This window comes from Sturnus vulgaris, chromosome 2 (assembly GCF_052056855.1).
Source record: "Sturnus vulgaris isolate bStuVul1 chromosome 2, bStuVul1.hap1, whole genome shotgun sequence".
Classification (NCBI taxonomy): Eukaryota; Metazoa; Chordata; class Aves; order Passeriformes; family Sturnidae; genus Sturnus; species Sturnus vulgaris.
The window spans coordinates 1,581,595-1,604,025 of NC_142244.1; the positions used below are offsets into that span (position 1 = coordinate 1,581,595).

Sequence of the window (22,431 nt, forward strand, 5' to 3'; positions counted from 1 at the left end):
CTTCACTTCAATAAAATGAAGGAGTGTCAGAAAACAACTTACATTTGAATTTGTTTCTCTTCTCTGCAATGATTAATCAAAAAATTGTTTTTACCACTAGATAATCACAGTTATATGGTCCTGGCGATACCAAATAGAAGATGATGTTTAGGAAAATTAACTGAGTTCTAATTGGCTTGAACCTAAATGAATAAAATGGATAGAAAACATCAAGCATGAACTGTGTAATTAGTTCAGATATGACAGGCTGTATTTTTAGATATTTGAATTTTCTTTAGTGAATGGAGACTTTTAATGGCTGCAAAAGAAAAAGAAAGTAATTTAATCATACAGTCCTTGTTATTAAGACTTTATACTGTTACTTGTACAAGGTGTTTGCAGTATTAAAAATATGTTACATTTCTTTAGTTAGATGATCTTTGACTCCAGGTCTATGACCAATAAAATATTAAGCATGCATATTTTATCCAACTAGGCAAAATTGAATATTTTATTATAAGATTAGGCTTTCAGAATTTTGACAGATTCTTAATTATTTTGATATGAATAAATTTAAAAAAACAAATAGTCAAATGGTCATCTTACCCCCCGCCCCCCTTCCCCCCCGAAAAATAAAGAAATGCATTAAAATTGCTGAATATTTACCATGAGCAATACCTTCAGACCTTTTTTGACTTCTCTTGTACAGTGGTGCAATACTGAGTCTCGGATGATGCCTGCAGATGTGACTAATGACATATTCATAACTTTGACTGAGCAGCAGCAGTGGCAACACCTGCATAAGACTGGCCTTGCTGGCTGCTTGCAAGGCTAACTCTTATTGAATACATTTGATAGAAGATTTCCCTATAATGCAATAAAATATTGTACCCTAATTCGGACTAAACAGCTGCTGGAACCTAGGAAAAGACTTGTAAGAATTTCTGTGGGAAGAAGCTCCTGATGTGCAGCAACATGTAAGGATGCCCCTCTTTACTAAAAAAAATCCTATCCCCTCTATAAATTCAATCTAGACAACTGATATATTAAACTTGTAACATTGTATGTCACCAAAGAAGTGGACAAAACTGTTTTGTAACATCAACAGTAACTTCTATACAGACAGTATTTTTCTAGATGTGGCAACAGATGGCTCCACTTACTAAAATAATGCAATCTTATTCATATTTACATTCTCTTAGTCTTTCCTTCAAACCAAATTCACTTGCAACTCAGCCCACCTGGGAAATTAAAGCACAGCCTGAGACAGCAAGGCTGGGGATTACAAGAAAAGCATACCTGCATTCATAAGAGGTCCTTGTCAGTTCTACCCCGTGCAGAAAACTGCTGTAATACCTCTGCTGCTGGGTAGTCCTCAAAAAAGAATATTGAAGTAGTAATGAAGTGACACATATGCTTTCTGCTGTTGTTTCAAAGAAGGATGAGTTTTATCTCCCTAGCAAATTGTTCTAAATATGTAACAGAAGCGCTACCTGTAAATCAAAGATAAAATATTTCACTGAAAAGGGATTATATTTACTACAGCATATGCATTTTAGAACTCTAGAATGTATAGGATGTGCCATATGAAATATCCATTAATCACACATATATATATTCACACAGAGCCATATTTATTTATTTATTTACTTATTTATTTATTTATATGTAAAATAAAAAGTTAAGGAGAGGAAGATGCACCAGGATTGCAGGAGTAACACCCAGCTATGTGTTACCCATGAAAGGGTGAGTAGGTAGTAACATCATGATTTATTGTAATAATCGCATAGAAATTGACTTCCTCTGTCATAAAGTCCTGGGCAAGTTCTTTTTCTCTTATGTTAATCATAAGTCACCATTTTGCTTTTATGCTTGAAGAGAAACAGCTCAGAGTTCCTCAGGCAGTAACCAGAGAAAGAATGGTTTTCATCCAAAGGTCAAGTCTCAATCTTATAGGAATTTCCATTTTTATGCCATCTGGATGCAGGTAATACAGCACAGTATTTAGATTCAGATCTCTGTTAATAGCTCTGGTGACAGAAACTCCCCTAAGGGTGAGAGTCTTTAACAAGGAAATGTCAATGCCCCACTCAGAGAGAAATAATCTTCTGTGAGATCTAACAGTGATTTAAGTGACCACCATTGGGATGTCATGGTACAAGTGTGTGAAGTATCATCAATACTGCAAACACAAGTAAAATCTGTCAAGAAGAATGAGGAACGGGATAGAAAATACTGAGTTTCTCTAACACCATTGACTAAAATGCTCTTGGTTAAAAGCCAGGAAATCTCACATAGTGCTCTGAAACAGAGTCTTGGCTGCTGTTAGCCCCGTGGTTGTATTTGGTCTGGATCTTGGACTCCTATCTGTCCCTATATCACTGATGGAGAAGATCAAGCAGAAAATCTAGCTGATCTGAAAATGCTGTCCAAATGGCCAGTGATACAGCTACAAGACACTGGATTTTGGATTGAAGTTGGTCCTACGCTTATTCCATGAGACGGTATGGAAAATACCTGACATTGGCTTGGGTTGTTGCTCTGCTGTCTTATGTTTTTTAATGACATTACTGACTGTCTTTGGCTTCTGAAATGAGGATGAAGTCCTACACAAAAACACCTCTTCAACCTGCTCTCATCAGAGACTGTGTGGGGTGCCCTGAGCCCTTCTGTCAGACTTTTCTCAGAATCATGCTCCAGTTCAGTTTTAGATTTTTTTCACCTTTTTTTTTTTTCTTTTCTTTTTTTTTTTTTTTTTTTTTTTTCTTCCTTCAGGGTCTTTGAAACACCACTAAATTCAGGAGAGCTCTGGGGCACTTCTGGACACTGCAGGTATGAGACATATTTTTTTGTGGTAACAATTTTAATTTATCAGGAACTCAAATGGGCAGAAAAGATGAGATAGAGCCCACATAAAGACCACTGACTTTTATTTGGGAATCAGTCTTATTGATTAATCTTTCTGCTTCCACAGGTCATTTGCTTTTAGTAATGACACTTTTTTTTATATTTCTGTGAATTTCTGCTTATTACTAATAAGCTACTGGGTTAGCTGGATCCACCTGGATCAATCCTAGCTAGTTCTATTCACAGTGGCTCCAAATGCCTACTTTTCTTGTAAATTATTTGTACCTTCTCATAGACTGAGAACAATTTTTCGTCCTATATACCACTGTTACAACTTCTCTCAGAGGACCTTGACTCAAGGTCACCTGTCTGCCCATTTTACATTACTTATTAAACTCACATACAGCCAAAAACTTTTTTGAAAAAGAAAAAAGTTTTGTGAAAAGGTTTTTTTTTACCATATAGAGAAATCATGGAATCCTGGAACAGTAAAGCTGCAAATTGGTTTGTATGTTATTCATTTTTACTGACGCAGTGTGATAGAAGTAAGTCTAATTTTAGGATGCCTTTGCTTTTCTGTTTTGGACCTGTGGATATTTCATAGTTATGTAGGTAATTTCTTTTAAGAAATTCAGGAAATTCTTTTAAGAATTCAGGAAACCACCTAGAAATTTCTTTCAGTTGTGAAATGTGACTTCTACTTCAGATGTCATCTGTGAACTCTGTGAAGAAAACTTATATTAATGTAGCCCGAACTTCAGGCAGTGGAGCAGGATGCAGTCTGTACCTGTAGCTGCCCTCCTGTGTCTGATGCCACTGCTCTGCTCCTTAGCAGGAGGGATCCCAGCAGGTGTGACTCACTGCTCTACTGCTATATCAGGCTCCCTACAAACATGACTCATGATACAGTTCCCATTGCCAGTATTCCCTTTGGAAAAGGGAAGTTCTTCTTAATAATAATAAAAACTAGTTAATTTGGGGTTGGTGTGTCCTATGCCTAGCTCAGCTTTGCAGGAGGGATGGAGGAGTCAACTTTCTTCCTTGAATCTCCACAGCCAGATAGCATGAAAAATTCTGCTCAGTGGGAGGGAACCATAGAGGTGCTTATGAGCAAATATCCAGAGACTTAAAGGAGGAATAAGCACATCCTTTTCCCTTGTCTACCCCAGTCCAAACCAATTGGTTTTCATTTTTGGTGCCCCAGGCAGCTTCCCTGCTTCCAGCAGTCTTTTGCAGGGGCAACGTGAGAGTTTTCTGAGTGGTGGTGCCTCTGAGGGCTGCATCTGGAGTAACAACAGTTTATGCTTTCCCCTTTATTCAATGCAATGTCTAAGGGCACCATCCAGTTGAGAAACAGTAAGAAGAGTAATTTAAAAGGATAAAACAATGTGATGTTGCTGCTAACTATCATCTAAAATGATAACAGTCTGTATTATACTCTATCCAATTAATTATACTAATAATCACTAATTAATGCATATTTTAAGAGATTGGAAAAATGTGCTTTTAAAGTGCTACACCATCAACTGTCTGGCTGTATCTGTGATTTGACACTTAAAATGCTCACCAGAAAAAAAAACACCTCTTGTCTGTAGCACAGCAAATTTCCTAGGGGCCGTGCAGAAGTCAAAAGACATTACTTTCCTGCAGTGACTAGGCAAATCTTGAGATCACTTGAAACAGTATTGAGGAAAGATTGGAATTTCCCTTTCGGCCATGAAGATGCTTTGGATAATATACTCATCCTATTCACCGCTTTGCAAATTTGCTCAGAAATGTTTCCAAACAATGACTAAAGTGTCTCTGGAATAATAAGACTACCATTTTGTCTTGAAACACCAGAAATATTTGTCTAAGCTGGAGCAGACTTTTGATTTTTAAAATACATATTTATTCATAGGAAAACTTTGCAGTAGGAATATTTTCTTCCTTACACAGGAGAGCTTCCTTCCTGCTTGAGAATGTGTGCTTATTGCTGAAGTGCATTGTAAATTCTGTGCTTTTTCTGCATAGATTGAGTCTCTTCTAAGTTTGCAAAAGCCACAATTTCTCCTCATAGAGTTGCAACAGTCTTATGAGCGGTATAGAAACTATGCCAAAATATCCCTCAGAGCCTTGAGTGGGGGTGGTTGTCCTAAACCAGTCATGAGTCCATGGTGATTGTTTCTTCTCATATGCAGGAGTCAGCCAGGAACTGTGTGTTTTAATCTCAGTTATGCCATTGCAGGAGGTGTGAAATCACATTCTATCACTGCAGGATGCAGGGGTTACTGTGTGAAGGAGCTTCAGGCTGCAGTTCAGTGCTTTGCTGGCTGGCATTGAGGAGCACTCTGTTGGGCTATGGCTTAGCAATTTGTTTAGGACTTGTCCAGGTGCTGCAGAGGGCACTGGCAGCCTCTGATTTCTGTTTCTGAAGTGGTGATTGTCATGGACCACACTCAAGAGAGAGCAGCTTTGCCAAAGAAATAGCAGAAAGAGGGGCAGCAAGAGTTATTTCATTAGATGTCCAAACTACTGTCTTTGTCATCCTGTTCCCAGGCTGGGAGGGAAGTAATGCATGATGAGGAATGAATGATGCCTGGGAAAAAGCATTATGGTTGTTTCTGATCTATATAAATTATAGGTAAGCTGAAGGTTGTCATCAAAAAAGGATGCTGGAATTGACAGTTTTATTGTGGATAGGCTTAGTGGAAACTTAGTTTCAAAGAACACTTGCTCTGTACATAAAATTGAGGCTTAAACTTCTTTTAACTACCTGTTGTGTTTATTACAAGTCTAGGCTGAATTTATGTTGAGTAGGGGGTTGATTTCTATTTTCTGATTTCTAATGTCTCTGAAAAGTTAGGTGTTTATACAGTGTGGAAAGTACTCTCAATAAAAGGAAAAGATTCACAGTGAGCCAGTCTCTCCCCTCCCTCTTTTTTCTCACCTAATCAGTCAGCCAGTCGTAGTTGATTGCATCTTATCTATACTTGAAGACACTCTATTTAGTCAAGATTAAACTTGTTTTTGCAAGTTGTAAAAATCTGTCAGTGGTAAAATTAAGAACAACGTAATTTTTAGTTGGGCACTGTATTTACCAAAAGCTACAGAAAATGAATAGAACTGTTTGACGTCAAAATATATTTGTGAAAGATAAGCTCTTTTCTTTCCCAAGGGCTTTCAGCTCAAAGAACAAGGTATAGGTTAGATGGATAGGAAGTGGGAAAACCAGAGAATTTTATATATATGAATCATTAAAGAAGAAGAAGTTTTTTCAATATACAGTTGGAAAGGTAAGTAGATGCTCAGTTGGACTACGGCTATAGATAAAGTTCCAAAGGAAAAAGAATATCATGAGTCTGAATCCTATTTTATTAGTCATGGACCCTATATTTTCGCCTATGATTAAAAAATTGCATAGGGTCAAATCTATAACGTCAGTAACAAAAAATAATTCTTCCTAGAGCACTTGTAATAATTCAGTATAGGAGCCCTGAGAAACAATTTCTGGATTTCTGTCATCATCTAGATTCCTGGGGATGGGTAAACTGGGTTAATTAGGGAACCAATCTCCCTTGGGAGAACTGGAGAATCTTCTCTCCAAGCTCTGAGTCTAGTAGGGTACTGCCTTGCAAGCTCAGTCACACCTGAACTCAGGACAGGAAGTTCTGGTCTCCAGTGCTCCCACATTTTTCTTACTCACACGTATTTGCAGGTATTGGTATTTTCCTTAGGAAGTTGGGGAGCTGAAATACTGCAACACATAATCCCCTTGTAATTTTCTACTTAGCTAAATTTATCACAAGGCCAGAGGAAGATGTTTGCTTGGTTTTTTTTTTTCCATGGAAGATTTGGAAACTTTTTTGTGAGCTCCTCTTTACTCTTAGCATGATAAAATTTTGTGCACTTTTGGGAAATATTCAGGAGCACCACTGTGCCACAGTTTCTCCCCATATGGCTGGGTACCCACATAGAAAATCTTTACAGCAGCTCTGGCTTGGGGGAGAAAGGCTGTCCTGGTCAGGATGGGCCAGGCTGGCTCTTCCCTTCCTGCTGCTTTAAATCCCAGGGTAGCTGCCTGTGGTGCTGCTTTAAATCCCAGGGTAGCTGCCTGTGGTGCTGCTTTAGGCTGTCTGTGGCAGGCATCAGCACAGTGCTCTGGGTACAAGAGGAGATGGTTTTGTTCATGAGAAGTGGAGAATCAGAGAAAGGGCATAAGCACTTTCTTTTTTACTGTGTATTTAACCATGTTGGGAAGAATGGCCAAGTGGCTCTGGATTTTGTACTTTTTTGGTGTTTTAACCTATGAACATCTGAAGCAGCTTTGAATTTTGTCTGGTGCTTGAATGGCTTGGGCAGAAACTGCTGAGGCTCTGTTTATCACAGCTCAGATATGGAACAGCTGTTAAGTTTCTGGATTTTTGTAACATTGTTAATATAATTAGGTTGCATGCAATTCACTGTTCCTATCTAATTTTTCAGTGATGCTGCTTTTGACATTCTGTAGTGAACATTATCGTCCTTCTGTACAGTTGAAATTTAAACATCTTTTTCTACCACTGAATGATTTTTGTGCCTTTTCTTTTAGAGAAACATAGCTTTTTAAAAATTTCATCTTGCAAGAAAGAACATCCCCAAAACATTCCTACTGCATACACATTCAAAGAGTTCTCTGTTCAAAAGGAGAAGCCTAATTGTTAGTGAGTCACTTTCAATGTCTGATTCTGTTAAATATACTGCAAATGAGATCTGGGCAAAGATAAAAGGAATTTTAATCCTGAATTGAGGAGAGCAGCTTTACAGTAATAGCTCGACCACACAAGGGAGGAGAGCTTTTTGTGATTTGCACATGAAGTTATTGTTTTAAAATCTCCTTTGAAAAGAACAGATTTCACTGTTTTGTGTAATCCTTACTCCAGTTGGGTTTAATTCAGGATAAATATTTTGGCTTTTTCTCTGCAGGTGCAATTCGATATTGACACATGTACAGTGATTCTAGTGCTGTTATCTGGATTTTCTTTGTGTCCTTTTATCACCTGCTGATCCAGTATTTCCTCCATTTTTTTCTCCTTGTGTAAATACTCAGTGACCTCATCTCATCTCCATGCACACTGCAGGGCAGCTGGCAGCCTTACACGTGATGCTCTTCTCTCCTCCTCTCCCCGCCCCCAGACACTGGGGTCTGAATAGTTCTTAATGAAATTTACATATTCATGAATATAAATACTTAAGCACAGGAAACCAACACGCAGATTTGCATTAATATTGTAAGGTCTACAGTTCAGGGGTTTTATGTGCAAACTGTTGCCATAGCTGTGTCTGTATTAGTCCAAGACCAGTCTTACAGCAATGGCCATGTGCTTTTATGTGCAGCACAATATGACACCTTGTGTGTATGTTTTGCCGTTTCTGTTGGTCTCACACTAGTTGGGAATGTGTGTAAGTTTGATAACCTTCTCCCATCTATTGTGTGAATGAGGTATTTCACAGATATGGACAGATGAACTAACTTCCTCATGAGCAAACAGAAGTTGTGTTTCAGAGCCAAAAATGCTTCTTCTGGCTACTAACCCAGTCCTTAGCAATGTGACTAAGACAGGATTTTGCTGTATGCAATGTCTTCTTTGGAAATTTGTACAGAAGCTTTGCAGTTGTTCAAAGACATTAACAGCAGCAGTCCCCTGATTTTCAGATTTGTCCAGCTTGTATATGTGAATTGCGTGACTAGTATTGAGTGCAAACCTTGGGATTGCTGCTCTGCACACATCTCTTGATTCTGTATCAATATTTCTAAGAAGGAAATATTCGCTTGATTTTTTTTGGTCTCGTCTCTTTAGAAATCTCCTAAAGCGCCAGAACCTCCATATTCCCATTGTCCTCATTTATCAAAAACTCATTTGCTAGAAATTAAGTCTGCTATTGCTTGTCCTAACCCAGTAAACATGGAAAATAGTGTGTTACCCTTCTTCTGTGACCTTTTGTCTCATTTTCATATTTGCACACACTTGCAAAGCCACCCTACCAGCCTTTCTATAAAATAATGCCAGTCCTTCAATTGTTCCTTGGCAGTAGATTTCCAGATGCCCACTCTTTCCTATTGCTTTCCTTTGGAGTTTCTCTCTTTTCCAGTTCATGAAGGTGGCTTCCCTCTTCATCAGTATCCCCAACAATTGCTTTGTAATGGCTTCTTCACATACTTTGTGACACAACTGTCAGTCAACATATGAACTCTAGAGCATTCACCGTGGATCAAGACAACAAATTCCACTTGCTGAACATTGGTTTCTGAATTTCATTGGCACCCACTTTACCACTATGTTGTGCTTGTGGATTGTTATATCCTCCTTATGCCTCCATCCATCAACCCCCATATCTGTAGAGTTCACCTATTTTGATCATCCCTTTTTTTGATTATTATTAGTAGTAGTACTTCTCCTGTTTTTGTGTTTTTAGTGAAACTTTATATATACCTCTGTGTTAGTTTTCCCAAATTTCCAAATTTCCTTATTTTTATGATTACCCTGTCCTCTTTGATTTCTCTTAATTCAGCTTTACTACTTTACATCTGAGAATGTCTAAACATAACTTAAAAGCAAGTGAGAAGCACATCTCTAATGAGAATGCCACCAGCTGGACAGTAACATTTTCATGTGCTGCTCTCCAGGCTGTGTAACTGGCATGTTACAGTAGGAACATAAGTAGAAAATCTTCTCAGAACTAACTCTGAGGATCCTCCTTGTACCTTTCCACTGAGTCTGCTGCCATCATAAAAAAAAAGTTATGCAAACTTAGTGTTCTTCAGTTTCTATTTTGCAGAGGTTCAGGTTGTGTATACAGGGAAGAGCTTTACTTTAACTAATGTGGGTGACATTAAACTAGAGGCATAAATCTAAGCTTTTGGTACAAGAATTCAAGGAATCTGTCCTTAACTGCCTACTTTCTTTGTGTTTTAATAGTAAGAATAAAGTTAACACGAGAGTGTTGCACTGTTTTGCAATCACAGCTCCATTTTGGTGTACAGGCATAGTGTACAGCATTATAAGAGAAGAATTTCTCTCTACAGTGTTGTCAATTTTCCCCATAGTTTTGTTAATCATAAATTTTAGAAAGGGGGTATGTCATCTGAATCTCTAGAAAGACTACTCTAAAATTTTAAAATTTATCTCTACATAAAGCCTTCATGAATTTAACTTTTTCTCTGCAAGCCTTCAAATATCCTGTCTTTAGCACATGACCAGGTCATGTTCTGTAACCAGTCTATTTGTCCTTTCTCCATCCATCTGTTTTCTCTTTGATCATGTTCTTGCAAAAGAATGAATATAAAGCTGATGGGCTTTCTTTCACATAATCTGTGATTGTGATTTTATTTAATAATTTGTCTAACAGCTTTGTTTTCAATTCAGGCTTTAAAAAAATTTAGGTAAGTCAAATTGAACTCATGACTGCCATGTGAATGAGCATTGGCATCTACCTTCATTCTGCTGAGAGAAGATTGATTTTTAAGTCGGGTCATTTAGTCATTGCTTAATATAGAGAAAATCGGTTGAAATATTTATTGTCTTATATAGTAAAAAAACTACATGAAACTTCAGCCCTGGTAATAACATCAGTGGTTACTAAAGGCAGAGGGTTTTGGGTTACCATTAATACAGTTGCCATCAAGTCAACTGAAAGTCTCATGTTGCCTCCAGAAGTACTTGTATCAGACTTTTAGGTTAGAGTATACAACATATGTATATCTCCTTTACTCTCAGTAAATACATAACTTCTCTTTCTCATGCTATATCCTTGAAAGAGGTCAAATACTGAAGATTTCTCTTTAACACAAGAGTTGTAAAGGAAATTGGTAACCTGGAATACTGGGATGATATTTTTTAATATAAAAATGTGTTTTGTAAGCCTACCTTCATAATTTTGTTTACTTCTTAGACCAATACATTGCAGGACTGCTGATCTGAATACCAGCAGGTTAAAGGTATATGTGCAGAAAGTTTGCCATTATTAGTTCAGCTCAAAAGGATATGCATTATAGGTATATTTCTACTAAAGATATTTGACTGAAGATAAAATATTGTCTCAGATAAATAAAGGGAAGCATACTTGTAAAAAATGCCAAGTTTTTTAGGTTTTAATATGGTCAAAGGCTTTTTTTACTCATAGAGAAATCATAAAATAAAAACAATGTTATTGAAGGGGGAAATGTAGTGAAAATAAACTAATAGATCATTAATAATTGATTCAATTCTTCGAGTCCTAGAGGTAAAAAATTAAAAGTGTAGGGAAAAATAATGCATTTGTAAGAAAGAATATTGCATCTCAATCATGGAACTCTAAGAGTTAATATCAGATTATGCAAGTAGTTTGAACTAGCCTGTGATTGTGTGTGGCTTGTTAGATATCAGGAGAGGGAGCAGATTGTCTTGTTTTTAAAAATGTGATATAGTGTCATGTGTGAAAGTCAAGCTCCCTCTCCTCCCTCTTGGAAGCTGTGCTTGTTTCTTTTATTAGTGGAAATTTAAATAAAACTCACAATGATACTGTGATACACAGTAAAATGTGCTCTAACTTCTAGAGACCATGCCTACTGCTGATAACTAGGGAGTGTTAATGATAGAGGTTAACCGTTCCTGACCCTCTTTTTGTAGTGTTTTCCTCTCTTCTGACAAAAGCCAGGACTTTCAGACTTATTCTGACAGGAATTTGGGGGGTTTTAAGCCCTTTGGTAGCATATGCAGAATGAGCAGAAATGCCAGCTTCGTTGTGTCAGTCTCAAAAGAATTTTTTCCCTGGAGCAGCTGTCAAGGGAACTAATGAAACACTGAGCATTTGTTAACTAACAAGATTGGTGAATAGTGAGTAACTAATTTACATGGCAGGCAGCAGCTTTCTACCAAAACCTCAATTTTTTGGTCATTGTGGGTATAATAATGATTGTTATCACTGCTGTCATTGGGGGCAGACAGTTCTCTTTACCTCTTCAGCCTCTTGAAGTGGGCAGAGGGAAACATGGGAACAGTACAGCAGAGCAGTAGTTGGCATAGACATTAAAATTTTGCTGCATCTCTTGCCATTATTTTGCAACAGATAGAGGCACGGGCAGATGAAGCGTTGACAATTTATGTGGTTGGGTGGGTAACAGCTGCTTTTCTGCTGTCACAACCGAGGGCAGCAGATGTTTATATCAACAGGGGAATGTCTGAAAAACAAACCACAACTGATCCTAAGCACCTGATGGAGACTTGGTCCTGGGACCTGTGCAGTGGGGGGACAGGTGTGAGAATGTCACCTCAGGGAGGAAAAGCAGGAGCTCCCTGCTGACTGGGTGAGGGACAGCCACAGAGCAGCATCAGGGGCTGTGTGTGAGCCCTGCTCAGCCTTGTGCACTGCCTGCTGTGCACTGTGCGGCAGCTCCTCAGCAAAGCCAGCAGTCTGTGGCTCCCAAAAGCACAGGCTTTGAGTGGCACATAGAGGGGATATGGCCATGCTGGGCATTGCAGTGCCCAGTGCTGAACAAAGCAGAGCTGTGTGAGGCACTGCAAGGCTTCCCATAGCACAGGGCTCTTCCTTTGTGTCGGGAGAGGTACGTGTCTCACCGGGGAACACGGGCACTGCCAAGCTGAATTCAGCACCTTCAGCCAGGGAGCCACTTGGGCTGGACTGATGGCAAGTTATAAGTCAGGGCTGGGGTTTGAATTGTGCAGAGCCAAATGCAATCTCCATTAAGAGTGACAAAATCAAACCCCTTCTGTAAAGTAGATGCTCACATCCTTTTCTTGGCGCCTACAGCAGGGAATCTCCCTTTTTAATTTTAAAAACTGGGAACAGATGGTGCTGCCCACACCTCTTTCCAATCCCTTTTATTCCATAGCCTTTTTGTGAGCAAACTTGAAGTGGATCTGGAGGATTAAACTTGCTTCTCTTCCTCTTGATCTTGATGAAATTTAAAGCCCTCATCTTGTCTTCAGAGAGTCTGCACCCCACAAAGTGTTATCAAACTCTGGATAAAGAGTAAATCCACCTGTGACTGGTATGAAAGCTGCCACCAAGCAGAACAGAATGGTGAATGACTGCAGGATCAATGTGCAGAACTTCCTTCTTCTTAGAGTGGTTGTCTTCTACTAGTTGACTACAACAAAGGATATCCTCTTTAAAGGCAAGTAACCATATTCAGCCCCATAAATTATAAAAATGTTTTTCTTTGCATAGGTAAACCATTGCAACAAGAAGCAAAAAAAGCATTTCTACTCAACAGCAGGTATTATCAAGATTTTCATGCCAACTGGTGTTTTGTAATGTGTTTGCACAGAAGGGGAGGAATAGTTGTACCACACATCCTTCTGAAATGCTGGGTCATGGCACACAGTAGGATATAAAAATGGCTCTGTCACATCTGCCTTTCATCAGGTGCCAGTCCAAGAAATGTTCTGTGAAGCTTGGGAGATATTAGCCAAAAAAATGTCTTAATTTTTATCTTTGTCGGTACTGTGTGTGCAGCACGCCAAAAGGCAAATCGGGGTATGCCCAGAAACAGCCTTTGGCAACATACAATGTAACATAATACAATGTAACATAAATTGGATGCTTTCAAATTTTAGATGCGTTTCATGTTCAGTAATGTTTTGGTAAGACAAATTTCATAATCTGTCCATATGCAGACTATGGACACGAAGGTCTTGCACATTTATGATGTTATTTTCTAAATTTGCATGTATTTTCAATTTTAGAGAAAATCTGACTTCAACCATAGGCAATGCCAGTGATATGAAAATCACCTGTCTGAGAGGCCCTGTCCCTGTCATTGCCTCTCAATAACATCCTGAGTCAATGTCCAGCTATTGAGAGGTGCAATCCTGAGCGTCCTTAAAAGACCAAAAATAAAGTAACATTCATAAGAGTGTGGTAGTGACCAAGATGTCTTCATTACACAGTTCAATGACTTCGTGTGCACTCCATGTCTTCTGCCAACTCTATTAGCTACTTGCTCTGAGAAGTTATAAATTTAATTAAAAAAAAAAAAGGAAAAATAACATTCTGTGTTCGAACATCCTACAAATATCCATTTAAATATATTTTTACACAAATTCTATAGGTTGACAAGCTTGTATTTGAGCAAAATAGCATTTCCTAATCCTATATTTGATTTTCTCTGTTATGGACTAAATCCAATTGGCTAGAGTGGAATAAACCTTTGTAAAATATGATATTTGTCTTTGTTAATCATGCAAAACACCCACTGCTCAAAAAAATACCGAGGTGGAATAATGAGGCCTCAATATGCATCCTAGCAAATAAATTCTGTAAGGAATGGGCCCCGTGCTAATAGCCAATCTGATAATTTCCTCCTGCTAGAAAACCTCCTGCTAGAAAACTTTAGATGTGGATTGTTGCTTTTTTGGGTTTTTTCCCCCTTCCCTCAGTAGCTCTTTTGCGAGGTTTTTCAAACATATTTTCACCTTCAGGAGGTGTAGGAATGCTTTATTCTCCCACAGGTGCAGTTATTTGCCCCGTTCACCAGTGGCTCCCCAGTTTCCTTGTGAAGGTGACCCAAATTCACACCCTTGGTGTCTGTGTCTCATGCTACTGATAGAACCACAGTGCTGGGGCTGCCCTGGTGTGAATTGTGTCCTATACTTGTGCCCCTGCCAGCAAACAACCTGCTCAATCAGAATTTTGAGGAACAATTTTAATGAGTACACTTGCTAGCTAGTACACCTTATCCTTCTCTTCCCTGACTTTGCAAAGATCATCTTTGGCATCACTCTTGGCTGGTGTGACTCTTTAGCCTCGTGAGTTTCCTGATCTTATTACCCTAAGAATATCCAGAATCTTACAGGAGTCACATTTTCACAAAGGTGAAGATAACAGAGGAAAAACAGAACCCTTCTGTTCTACTTACTTGCCTATAGACCATGAATATTAATTTGCCCCATCTAATCCACCCCCAGCCTCACTCAGTGTAGGGGAGATGATGCCATGTGTGGAAGGCTTTGGTGGCTTTGTTGGGATCTAAGCTCTGGAGTACAACGGTGCAGCTCAATGTGTTCCCTGTCCTGGGTCTGGGAGCCTACTGCAGGCCAAATATTAGAAGGACTGACTCCTACCACTCATTATCATGTTTTATAAAAGGAGATTATAGTTGACAATTCTGCTTTTCCTCTTAGACAGTAAGTAAGCAAATTAACAATATTGGCTCACACCACATATAATGAATCCGTAACTTCCCCTTTGTCTCCTATTCTAATACTTTCCTTCTTTTTTAGTTGAAAATTAGTTTGATTTCAACTTTTTTTTTTTTTCCTGTCCATGTTTCTCAATCCTTTTTGTCTGGAATCCCTCTGGTCTTGAGTTATTCCTTGCTGATGAGTAAGCCACAGTCATTTCAGCAGACTCATATACCAAAAATTACATATTCTCATTGTAGTCAGTTTTATATCATAAATTTGCATTTGAGTCCGTTGGTGTTTGCCTGTTGCTAAAAAATTTGATAGTGCTTTATCAATTTATTTGCCATTTTCGAAATCCATTTGCCTTTGTTTAGTAGATGTCTTTAAATACAAAAGACATACTAAGGATCATGACAGCCTTCAGGCTTGTTTTAGGTAGAACAAAAAATTTTCAAGGTGGAAAAATGCCCACAGCACACAAACCGTCCAGTGACCTGCAGGACTTCGGCTGCAGTAAGCTTTTCTCTGAGAAACATTTTGATGCTTTGTGGAACTGGGTTATCAATTAGATTAATGAATATTTTAATCCAAAGTGATAATTCTCAGCTCCTAGTTAAACAAATACTGTCTAAGAAGCCTAGTCAAACAAACTTCCTTTCATTATTGCATGGAAGTTATTTGTTTGTATTGCAGATGATATGTAGTGACCACTGAGACAAAGATAGACAGCAGTGGGCAAGAATCAGCTCTTAGTTTGACATCTCTAACTAGTCTTTGGTCATCACTGGCACTGTGGGATTGTTCAGTAGTTAGCACAATACTTCCTCATTGGAAGAATTAAAATAGGAAAGGCTGAATGTTGAATAAAAATGCACATTTCATAAAGTTTTTCAAGATAATTACTGGTGCTAAAATTCTGAAGTTTTTTAGGATTCATGGAAGTTCTTGCAAATAGATTGCTGATGAACTGAATGTACATGAAGGACTAATTTTGACCTCCTTGAATAATGATAGTGCTAACTTGGTACTTTCTTTTTGTGTCTGTGTTAATGAGTGACTTTTTGTACTACTTGACTAGATCTAATTTGTGGCATTCTTTCATGTTCCAGGCAGCCAAGTCATATTTTCCTTCCTAAGCATGTCACTAAGATTACCTATCCCTTATAATCACCTATCAAAAGGATTTTGTGATAGCATGGGGAAAAGTGGTGTATTGAGATGTATTTCAAGGACCTGTGTGTAGCACTCTTAGCATTTTTCCTTTTAAGCTCAGTGCTAGAGGGTTTTTTTAAGATCTGAATGCTCAGCAGGGGTGCCATTTTGACTTTGAAGAGAATATCTGCCTTTTCTGATAGAATTAATGGGATCCAAATAATAAATGTTCAGCTTTCACAAACTGCTCAAACAATGCATCTCAATTGTGACAGGGAGAACTACATCTTTGTCAAAATTAACATCCCACAGTTACTGTAAGCCTAATGTAGAATCCAATTATATCAACTGGAATTCTTTCAATAATTCCTGGAAATTGTTAGGATGGGTCATGTTTTAATTGTGATTTCATCCAACACAATCCTTTGTAAAATTCACATGTTTTGGTATGTGTGCTTTAAGATTAGGGTTGGGTTTGGTTATTTTTTTTGCTGTTACATCATTCTATTTCTAATATTTAAGTTGTGCTTTCTCGGAAACAGTCTATTTTTTCTTTGCACTTCCCTCATTTTCTGGGAAAATAAACTGATTTGTGCATTTGTAACAAAAACCAAAGAATCTTAAATTTCAAGCTAGTTTTGGTATCTTACAACACTTCTATCATCCATGTTCTGGGAGCTGGACCAAGACAAAAAATATTCACATAGGCTAGTAAGTCATTGGAATGAAATTCTGACAGCTGATATGAACACATTTTATTAATTTCAGTGTGACAACTTCTTCTATGACTGGCCTAGTTTTGACTGGGGTAGGGTATTTTTCCTCACAGTAGCTAGTACAAGACCGTGTTTTGGATTTGTGTGCTGGAAACAGTATCATTAAAACTGAGATGTTGTACTGCTGAGCAGGGCTTGCACAATGTCAAGACCTTGTGTGCTCCTTACCCCACCAGTGAGTAAGCTGAGGGTGCTCAGGGAGTTCTGAGGGGACACAGATGGGACAGCTGACCACAACTGACCAGTGGGATATCCCACACTGTCTGGCATCATGCTCGGCACATAAAGTGTAGGGAAGAAGAAGGGAAGACATTTAGGGTGATGACAGTCCCTTTCCCACGTCCCTCTTACTCGTGATGGAGCCCCACTCTTCTGAGAATAGCCAAACACCTGCCTGCTCATGGGAAGTGATGAAGGGATTCTTCATTTTGCTTTGCTTTTGCACCACTTTTGCTTTACCTGTTAAAATGTCTTTATCTCAATCCACAAGTTTTCTTTCACTCTTCCAACATTTTTCCCCATCCCACTGGAGGGGCAAGTGAGCAGCTGGTGGTATTGGTTGCTGGCTGGGGTTAAGTCATGATGGTGGTAAGCAGGCAACTGATGGAAAAATCTATTCAGCCAGATGTCCCTTTAGATAGGAACTTGAAATTGTCTTAGAAGGTCTCTGCTATCTCTTTGGCCTCTGCTGATCACATCTCCATATAATTGATTTACCAGCACCTTCATAGATAAGGGGATGCCTTGGACACATTTGGGTGAAGGTATTTTTCCATGAATATTCGTTGAGTCCTGTTCCAGCTACTTCTCTCTCTACATTTTAGAATTACCAGGATAAAAAAAATCAAAAATGAAAAGAAACAATCCAGGAACAGAACTATAAAACTTACAGACTAAACCATTCCACTGTTCAGGATGGTCTTTGAGAAAGTTCACAGGCTTTGCAGCTGCCCTGTCTTCCTGCAGGGGTTTCTTCCATGAATTGGCTTACCAGCTGGTTAGTTATGAAATGTTAGATTCAATGAAGGACAGATATTATGAAGATGTAAAGTGGATGTTTTGAGTAGTGTTTTGGCAAAAGAGCAGTGCAGGGAGCAGTCCAAATATTTGCAAATACACAGATTTCCCTGAATTCATAGACAGCAATCCAGGCAGTTTTTTTCATTTGGAGATCTGTAGTCATCCCTCTTCAACACTTTCTGAGAAGCTGTGCTTCATGTCTCAGGATGGGTTGCTCATGACTATTCTGTTCTTAAGCCTATACTGTGCAAATTCCAATCTTTAGCACCTACTTCTCCAGGAAAATCTCTGTAAATATATCTAGATTTTTACTGGTTTTTGATTATATGGTATGTGGCATTGAACAATAGTTACCGTGATATCGTGGTGCAAGTGTAGGCATAGGATTTCTTTCCATGTTTTGAAAGACTTGCATTTATTACATGAATTATTTCTATCCAGGCATGTGCTCATCTCTGGATGGAATAATATTCTGACAGCAGCTGCAATCAACTTTCAGCATGAAATTTTCTATTTTTTTTTCAAGTAGTATATAGAAGTTTATTTTAAATCACACAGAATGGATGGCAAAACTTGTGAAAATACTGCTGCACTTTGTAATACTTGACTATGATGAAATTCACAGCACAGACAACAAGTTAGGAACAGCAAATAATTTGCAAACATTTGATAGGCCCATACAATGCATAAAACATGCATTTCTAAATGATTAAATGATGATTCATGTACTGTAAATAATGATTTATGGACAGTTCAAAGCAGAGAAATTTGCTGGTATTAATTGATTGCTGTAGATAATTCTCTCGGTTCAGTCACTCATGGTTTGAACAGGATTTAAATTAATAATTGGCACTATAAGAATTTGAAATCCACTGAAAATGCCCTCAGAGCATCTAGCTCCTCTTCTCTGCGAGTTCTCAGTTTATTTTGCTTTTTTCATGATTAGTTTATGTGTTTATTACTAGTATTTTCTGAATTTTCTTGATGGTATTTATGTTTATTTTTTTAGAAAATTACTGCCTTAGCCCTTAAAGGCAGCAGACCATTATTTATTTTTATGTCATATAATTTTTATGGTTAAGCTTAATCTTTATTAGTATTTATAACTTTCTGGCAAACAATTCTCAGCACACAATTAGATTGTGTTGACTGCTGCTTCTTGTGCCAGATGATGATTAGAAATTGTACTGATTTCAAAACATTTCCAGCTCAAGGAAAACGCTTCATTCATAGACTAATATACCGTTGGATCTTAACTTTTTAATGTTTCCAATAGGTGCCCCTGGGCAAACAAGAAGTATTAGAAAATAGGACAGATAAAGAAAACTATCAAAACCCAGCTGAAATAGCTACAGAAAAACAATTAAAAACATTTTCCAGTGCTCTGGAGAATCAAACATTCATTACGAAGTCACTGTGTAGTGTAACTGGGAAGCAATGCCATCACTTACACGCACAAATGATGCTTCCTAAGCCTTTGTTTATCATCTGAACATTTACATAAAAGCCAAATATTCCCCGAAGAGATTAAACTCACGCAGGTCCAAGTCTCTGGTATGACTTCAGAAAATAAAATATTCTCATTCACAAGTGTTACAAGTTGCAGAAAATGAGCCATGGCCTGGCCTAGCTAAAAGCACTAAGAAAAAATTGCAGTACTCATGTTCATTTGCAGAATGGTTTGTCTAGCCTGAAGGTGTAGTGTTTTTTTAATATAAATCAAAAATTATCAAGTATGAGGCTGAGAACCCTGGCATTTTAGTCTGGTTTCAATCCTGCTTGTCAGATTTGAAGCCTCCATGTTCCCAAGAGTGAACTTAAGACTGACAGTCCCAGAGTGTGTGAGAAAGAGGAGGAAAGGAAACGCCTGTGCTCACTATGAAAAGGGGCTAGGAGAGAGCATGAGGCTCCCAGTGGCCTCTGGATGCTAAGGCAGCCTGCAGCTGAACAGAGGAAGCACCTTTTCTAGCCAAGAATTATCAGAGAAGCTTGCAAGAAGAAGCAAAATGGAACTGTGGACCACCAGTCACGGTGGGCTTTGGTGCCAGATGGGCTAAGAGAGGTACCAGGCGTGGAGGGCAGATTAGAATTCCCTATTACCAACATGAAAGATGATGAGTGGAAAGACATCACATGAATCAAAAAGTACCTGGGTGAGATGCCAGAAGCAGAGCTGAGGAAGGTGTTAGGACTTCTGCCACTAATAGCTTGCCTTGGAGGGACAGCACGGCAGGATAAGTAGTTAGGAGATACAGCTTTTGTTAGTGGGTGAGGGATTGGCCACTTCTAGGTAAGAAAAAGCCTTGCCAACAGGTACCAGTGGACACCAGAGCATTTCAGGCTGGTGAGGTTCTGGATTAAAAGGTGCCTGAATGTGCTATGTTTGCTCCAAAGCTTTTGGACTACTGTCCATCTTGTATCTGGTCCTGGTTCTGTACACTGACAGGCTACATGGAGGGAGATTGACAGTGAATTTGTGCTGATGCCTTCAAAACCTTAAACACAGTTCATCGCATCCTGGTGGTGTTGCAGTTTTTCTCTTGCCTAATTGCATGTGTGTAAATGATACTTCCCACTTAGCTGTCCCAGCATTTCTGGCAGAGAAGTTGTGAGCTTCCTCTTGTGATCTACACGTCCCTTTTCCTCCATCTCTTAACATCATCAGAAAGTTATATTTGGAATGATTTCACACGACACAAGAGTATATGATTATGTACCTCTGTATGTGGCATTTTACTGTTGATCTTTCTCAATTTTGCTATTAGGCCATGCCATTTGGTTGTATCAATTTGTATTTTAAGATAACTATTTATAACATTTAAAAATAGCATGTGAAACTGTTACATATGTGTTCTGTAGTGCTTGGGCAGCTTAGTATATGAAGAAGAAAGTAGGCTTTTGCCTGTTTAATAAAACAGCCATAAGTAAGTTTTCCACAAAACTAAGTAGTTGGTTTTTTTCCCACATTTGCTCACAAAATCTTGTTAGTGTTATTTATGTGCTCTCCTAATGCACATTAACAGCAGGCTGGGCAGTATTGGTGGGCGGCAGCAGTTTAATATTTCACAATACTAAAAATATTCAAAAAGATGTCTTGTAACACCACCAAGGATAGAGACTGTGTAAACCTGGGAGGTCAGTGGGATTTCATGGGACCATTGTCCACCTTGGACTGTTGGTACCTTGGAAACCTGGAGCAAGTGCTATGCCCTGGAGCAGCTAAAGTCTAAAGAGAAGCAAATTAGGGAAGAGGATGGTGCTTGACTTGCAGAGTGACATGCAAAGACTTCATAGGGAGGGATGACAAGGCAAAGGAAGGAGAGGAAGGATCCAGGGAGCAGCTGAAGTAGCTGCTCACCAAGAGTGGCTCATTTATAAGAAACAGGAAGAGAAGTAGATGAACAGGAGAGCAAAGCTCTGGCTGGGGCAAAAGAGGTGGGCTGCTGAGGAGATTGCAGCAAACAGGTGATCATAGTGGCAGGTGCTCAGGGACAGTGTCAAAAGAGTCTTAGAATGGCACTGCAGCTCCAGCAGCTACATCTGCCAGCTTTGGGATCTGACTGCCTCTTCCCAAGCTCCTCACCTCTTCTTTGCCACCTGCTTACTGATGGCTGCTAATTGCCTTTGAACACCTACACATGTAAAGGGTCTCCTGAGGTAGAGAGAGATGCAAGGCCATATCCATTATTTCCCCTCCTATTTTGACATTCTTATATGACCCTGCAGGTGTTTCTACTGTTGCAGTCTCTGGCTACTGTCCTAGAGCAATCTGGGCATCCTCACAGCTCTACCTTTCCAGGAACAAAGCCTTCTTGCATAACTATGGTGTGCTCTCATTCTGTTAGGTCTCCTGCTGCCTTGGAGCTCTGCCTGATTGGAATGGGGTCCTTCAGGGACACAGTCATTCCTGTCAGAGCTTTCACCCAGCAGTGATGTGAGACCTATGTGAGAATAATCTTTCTCATTTTCTGGAATTCCAAATCTGAAACAAGTTCTTAACAAAAATGAGTACAGCAGGGCACCTAAGGAGGCTCTGATAGAAGCTAAAGCTAGAGAAAATGAAAATAGTTGTGTAGGATTATTGCAGTGCTATTGTTTTCTGGGTTCCATATAATTTGGTTTTATTGTATGTCCTGAACATTTGTAGGTTTGACTTAAGCTCGCTGTAACTCAGGCTATAGCACAAATATAGATTTAGGATGGTGAGGATGTCTGTTATTCATTCATTTCCTTGGTAAAATCTGCCCAGTCAGATATGCTCCTGTCAAATTAGAATATGAGACTTATGTTGTCCCCTGTGCTTATCTCATACAAGGATAGGCCACAAGGAAATTCATCCATTTTGTGTGCTTCTGTCATTAACATTTTTTTGGAGAGAATCCTAGTGTACCAAAGTCTGATTGTTCCCACTGCCCAATGCATTTTTATATCATAGAAGTAAACAAAATTGAATTTCTGTAGTCTTTTTGAGTGCAACCCCCTCCAACTCTGTTGCTGAGATACATGTCTTT

General features: G+C 38.9%; 1 long non-coding RNA gene across 1 annotated transcript in view; it reads left to right on the plus strand.

The window, feature by feature from the left end:
- The first annotated feature begins 2,797 nt into the window (after positions 1-2,797).
- The window catches only part of LOC148224598 (uncharacterized), a 50,760-nt gene continuing 31,126 nt past the window's right edge, over positions 2,798-22,431 (plus strand). Inside the window, exon 1 of the long non-coding RNA XR_015799454.1 lies at positions 2,798-2,811. This is a non-coding gene — a long non-coding RNA (uncharacterized LOC148224598). The remainder of the gene's footprint in view (positions 2,812-22,431) is intronic.